This window comes from Oratosquilla oratoria, chromosome 9 (assembly GCF_046742065.1).
Source record: "Oratosquilla oratoria isolate Oo_2021 chromosome 9, ASM4674206v1, whole genome shotgun sequence".
In the NCBI taxonomy this organism is placed as follows: Eukaryota; Metazoa; Arthropoda; class Malacostraca; order Stomatopoda; family Squillidae; genus Oratosquilla; species Oratosquilla oratoria.
In genome coordinates this window covers 68,494,083-68,501,582 of record NC_134785.1, presented here as the reverse complement: position 1 = coordinate 68,501,582, position 7,500 = coordinate 68,494,083, and the positions used below count along the sequence as shown (strand labels likewise).

At 50.6% G+C, this 7,500-nt stretch overlaps 1 protein-coding gene across 3 annotated transcripts in view; it reads left to right on the top strand.

Moving 5' to 3' along the window:
• Positions 1-7,500, top strand: part of LOC143028531 (uncharacterized) — a 389,399-nt gene that overhangs the window by 194,228 nt on the left and 187,671 nt on the right. The window lies entirely within an intron of this gene.

The window sequence follows — 7,500 nt, the reverse complement described above, 5'->3', positions numbered from 1 at the left end:
TCTTTCCATTAGTACCTTGCATATATATTATATGTTCTCGAATCAGATGGAAAATTGTAATGATAAACTAATTTCCATGGTTACTTTGGGACTCCGCATTTACGACATTACACTAGACATACTGAACCAGTGTGTGTGTGTGTGTGTGTGTGTGTGTGTGTGTGCGCGCGCGCACGCGCATGTGTACATACCTGATACGGAATGAAGGTGTCACCGTGAATGAAGCGGCGCACCCCAGGATGGCGGTCTTCCTGGAGTGACGGTCAGACTGCCGCCATCGCCACCGCACATACAGGATCACTCCTTCCCTCCCTCCCTTCGCCCTTCCCTCCTTCCCTCCCTCCCTCCCTCCCTCCCTCACCTCCCTTCGCCCTTCCCTACCTCCCTCCCTCCGTCCCTCCCTTCGCCCTTCCCTACCTCCCTACCTCTCTTTACCCTTCCCTCCCTCCCTTACCTCCCTCTCCTACCTCCCTCCCTCTCTTTACCCTTCCCTCCCTCCCTCCCTTCCCTCCCTCCCTTCCCTCCCTCTCTTTACCCTTCCCTCCCTCCCTTACCTCCCTCCCTTCCCTCCCCTCCCTCCCTTCCCTCCCCTCCCCTCCCCTCCCTCCCTTCCCTCCCTCCCTTCCCTTCCTCCCTTCCTTCCCTCCCTCCCTTCGCCCTTCCCTCCCTCCCTCCCTCCCATCGCGCTGGCTGGTGTTACATCTACTGTATATGTTAAGGTAAGTTTCACGGTCAGTGTCTCGTATGAAGGTATGGACGGCATGCCTCTAATGCAGTCAGCATTTTAGGGAGGCGGGGAGGGGGGGGGACCTTAGTGACACCCCTATGGACCACCGTCACGCAGCATTTCTTGTATGATTTAGTGACTATTGTCTCCTCGAGGAAAGCTGAGTAGATGTGGGATCTCTCCTTCCTTTATTTTACCCTCCAAGTCTCTCTCTCTCTCTCTCTCTCTCTCTCTCTCTCTCTCTCTCTCTCTCTCTCTCTCTCTCTTCTTTCTGCCTCTGTGATTCCACCACCTCGGCGCCATCGTGTCTTCGGGACAGAAGCGCTGGTGATGGTCTGCGAAGAAGAAGTACAAAACGGTTTGTGTGCACTCGCTCACCAGGGCGGTTCGCCATTTTGAGGTTTGCCCAAAATGGAATTGCTGTGGCTTAATATTCCCTACGGGAAGGGGCGGCCCTCCCCCTCCCCCACCACCACCACCACACGCTCTCTCTCCCTCAGGCTCTCCCTCTCTCCCTCCCTACCTCCCTCTCTCTTCCTCACGCACTCCCTCCTACACGCTCTCACTCTCTCAGACCGTCTTTCTCTCACGCCCTCCCTTTCTTCCTCACACCCGCCCTCCGCATCTCACGCCATTTCTCCCTCCCTCACGCCCTTTCTCTCTCCCTCACGCTCTTCCTCTCTTCTTCACGCCTTCCCTCTCTTTCTCACACCCCTCCTCCCTCCTTCTCTCCTTTCCTCACGCCATTTTTCCCTCACGCCTTCCCTCTCTTCCTCACACCCCTCCTCCCTCCCTCCAACACGCTCTCTCTCCCTCCCTCACGCCCTCACGCCTAGAGCTATCGCGTGTGTTTTGGGGTGAGCAGCAAAGCCATGACTAGCTACCGCGTGTCACAGGAAGCATTACTTGTTTGGCTTGTGAGGAAGAAGATTACCCATTTCCCTGGGAAGCAACAAAGGCCGACGTGCTGCTGCTCCTCCTCCTCCTCCTCCTCCTCCTCGTCTGCCGGGTTCGCAGACATCGCCGACAACGGTGACGAAGACGGCGACGATGAAGACGACGACGGTGCTGCTTTGAGGCGTCGGGTCGTTGTTGCCTTCCTCGTCTGCTGCAACTGCTCCTCGCCCCCCTCCCCCTCCCCCCTCCCCCCACGTGAAGGTGGTGACGGTTCGCCCTCCGCCACGTGCACGGGCTTGCAAGGCAGAGTTGGTTTTGTGTGTGTGTGTGTGTGTGTGTGTGTGTGTGTGTGTGTGTGTGTGTGTTCACCCTTCTTCCCTCACCTGTTGCCAGCCGTGTTGTCCTCGCCAGTTTGTACGGACGGGGTGTCCGTGACCCTTGATGACCTGTTGCAGGTTGAAGCCCTCCACGCCACCACCCCTCCCCCTCGGTCCTCCACCGCGCGAGTGCACCAGGGCGGCTGGATCCACCAGTGCACCCGCCAGGGCTCTCTCCTTCTGCTTCGTGCGGGACGTCGTCCTCGACGCCTGGAGGAGGAGGAGGAGGAGCTGCTGATGGTGTATATACCGTAGCTTATGCACTCGTACCCAGCTGAGCGCCTCATTGGGTTCACGGTTTCCCGTGGATCCCTCGGTATCGTCTCCCAGGTACCTGGCTTAAAGTAGTCCCATCAGGTATTGTGGCTTAAAGAGGTCCCTACTGGTACTGTAGCTCATGGTATCGATGGATTGTGGTGGTCGCCATAGGATTTTATTCAGCAGAGGGTGGGATCGCGCCCCGCAGAGTTTGGGTGAGTCGCATGTTGCTGTACAATTCATACAGTGGCGGGATTGTGAGTGTTGGAACAGTGGTTTTCCTCAACATTGGTGGAATAGTCTGTTGGTTAGGAGGTGCAATTTTGATATTGAAACGTTTTCACAATCCAGGTTCGGAGTGAACGACACGAAGAACTTTTTTCTCTTTTTTTTCTTTTCTTTTTTTTTTTTTGGGTGGGAAGGGGGTAATCGTTCTTCATTCCACTACTAGTATTTTTGAGGTATGGATCTCTAGTACCGGTAAGCATGCAAACAAACGAAATGGATTTCACAGTCATTAACCGAGTTCGGTCGTGTCCACGCCTCCCAACGTGAGATCCGCATGCGGTCTAGTTCCTCGTGGAAATGATGCGTTGTGATCGTCAAAGGCAAGCTGAAGTAGATGGCAGCAGAACTGAGCGAGTGGTGGAGTGTGGATAGATGCTATCTGATGGGCTGGGCCGTGGTGAAGCAGTGGTCAAAGTGGCCTGACCCACCCAGTATTTTCCACTCTGCAGACATAAAGATGCAGCGTTTGTTGCTGGATATGTTCAGTTTGTTTTTCTAGCATGAGCAGTGCTTAGAAAAAATATTAAATGATAGATGATTGAAAGCTATAGTTGCGTACTATCTTCAAATTGTTTCGAGACTTCACACGACTGTATCCGTCCTGACGGCGATCTCGTGGACGGCTGACAGGTTTCCTGGGGGTGGAAGACGTCACAGACGGGCGCGGGACAGTCAGATCCTTGTGATCGTCATAGGTGCCCATTGTCCAAGGAGGAACATGGGGCGATCTCTCCCTCCGACCCAACATTGCGCTGCGTGGGGATCGTGGCGAGAACCCTGGGTGCGCTGAAAGAGCCTTTCTGGAGAGGTGGGATGGCCAGAGAAGGGCCCTTCTTTGTACAACCCCCCTATGGGCTCGGGGGGAAGACGCTCTTTGTAAGGCTCGGCTTTGAGGGTCTGGGATCAAGGGGCCCGGGAAGGATCGAACACTCTTGTACCACGCTACCCGATTGGCCCGGGGCCTATCTCCAGCGGCTACACACGGCGGCGGAGACAACATCCTTGCTCGCACCTGTGCCCGGTGAGGTATCACAGCCCCAGCCAGGCCGACAGGAGGCCCTGCCAGGAAACCCGTGGAGTAAGTGATCGGAAGCGAGCCCGGGACTTTGTGGAGCTTGTTGCACGTGGACTAGACGCGGGTAGCGAAGACCAGAAAGAAACGGCGGGCTTGTTCAGAGGGTTCTGTGGAGGCGGCGTTGGCTGCTGCTGCGGCAGTTTACTTTTTGTTTGGGTGGGGTGAAGGAGTGGGGGGAAGGGGGGGTTGCGCGGGGGATGTGGAGAGGGGGAGGGAGAGAGGGAGAGAGAGAGAAGGAGTGGGACGGCGAGGCGAGCGGTGGAACTGTGTCTCAGCCGCCTCGCGTCCCGCCAAGCTCTGTGATACCTGGGTAATTGTAATTGAGGGCTCATAATTGCGTGTTTAGCACAGCGCGGCTTGAGTCCCGCGTGCACCCTCGATTGTTTGGTCAGGTAGTCAACTTAGGAGCTTGGTATGGTGTGCACTGCCTGCCTCGTGGTCTCACTTACTTCTTACCTACAACACGTCCAGTCTCTCTTCTCTCCCTCCCTCCCTCCCTCCCTCCCTCCCTCCCTCCATCCCTCTTCCTGGCTACCTCTCGTTGTCCCTTCTCCCTCCATCATTGTCACACACACACACACACACACACACACACACACACACACACACACACACACACACACAAGGCGCAGTGGTTAGGGTTCTCGGCCGCCACTACGGCGGTCCGGGTTCGAATTCCGCCCAGAGCAGAAATAATTTCAGTAACGCTGCGCTGCGAGTCGTTACTCCAACTCATGGGCGGGGAGTTGTGTGTGTGTGCGCGCGCGCGTGTAAGGGCACAGCATTACCCAGAGATCTGTCATGTATGAGCTCCAAGCTCTCAACCGAAGGGAAATAGCTGTCGATCACGAGTCCAACACATGATCCAAGACCATGGTGGTGAATCACACATCCATGATCCAAGACCATGGTGAATCACACACACACACACACACACACACACACACACACACACACACACACACACACAAATATCCATGTCTCCTCACTCTCGCTCTTTGTATATTTGCCTGCCCGTCTGACTCCTTCTGTCCCTCCCTCCTTCCTCCCATGTCTTTGTACCGATTTCTTTCTGTCTTTCCCATTCTCTGCCTCCCCTGTGTCCTCTCCCTTCCCCACCCTAATCTCTTTTCTTTTCTCCTTCCCCCTCTCTCCCATGTACGCACATGTGTACGCTTCACTACTTACGTAAGACTTTTATAGTCGCGTAATTGGCTCGAAGACGTGGTAACACTTATTCACTCCCCTATAACTCCACCTTGAAACAAACACTTCCTCCTCAGACGTATGCTATTGCTCGATGTTCTCAAGGGCGCGCGCGCTCACACACACACACACACACACACACACACACACACACACACACACACGTATGCGTGCGCGCATGCACGCGCTTATGCGCACACGCAAGGACGCACGGCGCATGCGCACACGACACATAGACACACACGAGTCGGTTAGGGTTTGTGTAAGTCTGTTAATGATCATTCTTTTTGTGGTCGTTATTTCTTGGATAGAAATGGGAACAAGCTATGAAAGTAGGGGACTTTTGGATATATACTACATATGTTGTTGTAGCGAGGGTTTCAGTAGGGTATCATTGTTGCGGGTTGGTAGTTGTATCAAAGAAAACGGTTAGACTCGAGAGTCGATTCCCACTGGTTTTCGAATTTGTGCCCGAAGTAAAGCCTTGTCTCGTTATCACCCACTCCGTGTGTACAAGTTGTTCGGATGATTTATCGGAAAAGGAGAAAGAAAACGGGGCGGTGGATCTTGGGTAGGTTGGTTTCTGTTGCCTTCAACGGATGCGGCACAGGAACGGGAGATGGGAACTGGTTAACAAACGTAATAGAATTTTGCTTGTTTGTCGAGTTATTTATATAGTGTATTTTTTTTTTCGTTTTTATTTATTATAAAATTTCCATCAAGGCTACCTCCCTTGTAAGGGTGAAAAAATTGGTATATATATATATATATATATATATAATATATATATATATATATATATATATATATATATATATGTGTGTGTGTGTGTGTGTGTGTGTGTGTGTGTGTACTGTATATATATATTTTATCTAATATGATATATATTTTTGTTTATTTTTTCATATTTTGTTTTTATTTTCTGTTATTTGTTTTTCTTTTAGTAATTTCGTTGTGTTATTTGTTTACATTGTTTACTTTATTTATTCGTTTACTTTATTTATTCGTTTATTTATTTTAATTTGAAGGGTTGTGGAAAACTGAACGTGTCAAGTTAAATGGCCACACGGGGGGGGGATCAGAAATTAGGGATTAACCTTTCTCTGCATAGGGGTGTGGGGTTATGAAGCAGTATATGTATAATCTGAAGGCAGCTGGAGGAAAATATAATTTAATGATATTAAACATTAATATGAGATAGGCTTACCCCATAAACAGCGCATTGGATTTTCTTCGGCCGGACAGAACTGATTGGGAATTTCGAGAAGTGAAGGTGTTAAAGGGGCATTTTTGTGAAAGACAACAAGGAAAGCACAAACGGGGAATGATAGCTGATCAATGAGGAAAGAAAAGTTTTTGGGGAGACAACACACACACACACACCCACACACACACACACACACACACACACACACACACACACACACACACACACACACACACACACACACACACACACACACACACACACACACACAGACTCACACACACACACAACCCAGGGCTGAAATCATTTCAGTATCGCTGCGCTGTGGGTTGTTACTTCAACTCTCGTGGGCGGGGAGTTGTGTGTGTGTGCGTGTAAGGTCACAGCATTACCCATAGGTCGGTCATATATGAGTTCTGAGCTCTCTTCCGTGAGGGAAATAGCTGTCGATCACGAGTCCAACATGTGATTCAAGACCATGGTGAATAACACTCACACACACACGCACAGATTTGTTGAGAGAAAAAGGACCACGAGAATGGTGTGGACGATCCGTGGGGTGGCTTGTACAAATTAGTATATAGTACAAACAATGTACTATATTTTCCAGATCGCGTCGGTAATTTCTACATAAATGAATAGATCTTTCGTTGAGCCATATTCAAGGACATCCCGTAGTTATAGGAACACATACACACACGCACACACACACACACACACACACACACACACACACACACACACACACATACACACACACATACGTACGTACACACACACACACACTAGATGATGGACCCACTCCAGGACCAGCAATCGTTCTCGATTCAGTTCAGTAAGGCAATGCACCAAATATATTCTGGTTTATATGAAATAAAATCCAGGTAGCTTTGGCCCTCCCTTCCCCTCCCCTCCCCTCAAGGCTCAGCTGAATGCTTCCTAACAAAATTCTCTTACACACGAGTGAGCATACGCTTCCTTTCATAAACGTTCGGGAAAAAATGGTGAAATTTGTACGTCGCCAACATCGATACTGCAGTGAACCTAAAGAGGCAGACACATGCTCGCCGTGTTCCAGCCAACATTCTTTTGTTTCGTGCGTGCGTGCGTGCGTGTGTGCTTGAAGCAATGGTTCCAGCACGGGTAGGAAGTCTTTCTCAAGGATATGGATGGCTATCTTTAGCAGTTATCTTATGGTCAACACAAGCACACAGACACACACACACACACACACACACACACACACACACACACACACATATATATATATATATATATATATATATATAGTGTGTGTGTGTGTGTGTGTGTGTGTGTGTGTATGGACGTCTGAACAGGATTTTAGTGGATCGGGATCCCTCATCCACCTAGCCGCGGTTCAGTCCACCAGATGAATGGAATCGAAGGAGTAAAATCGAATGTCGATGATGACAGCAAAAGAAATATGCAATCTTTCTCCGTGTCT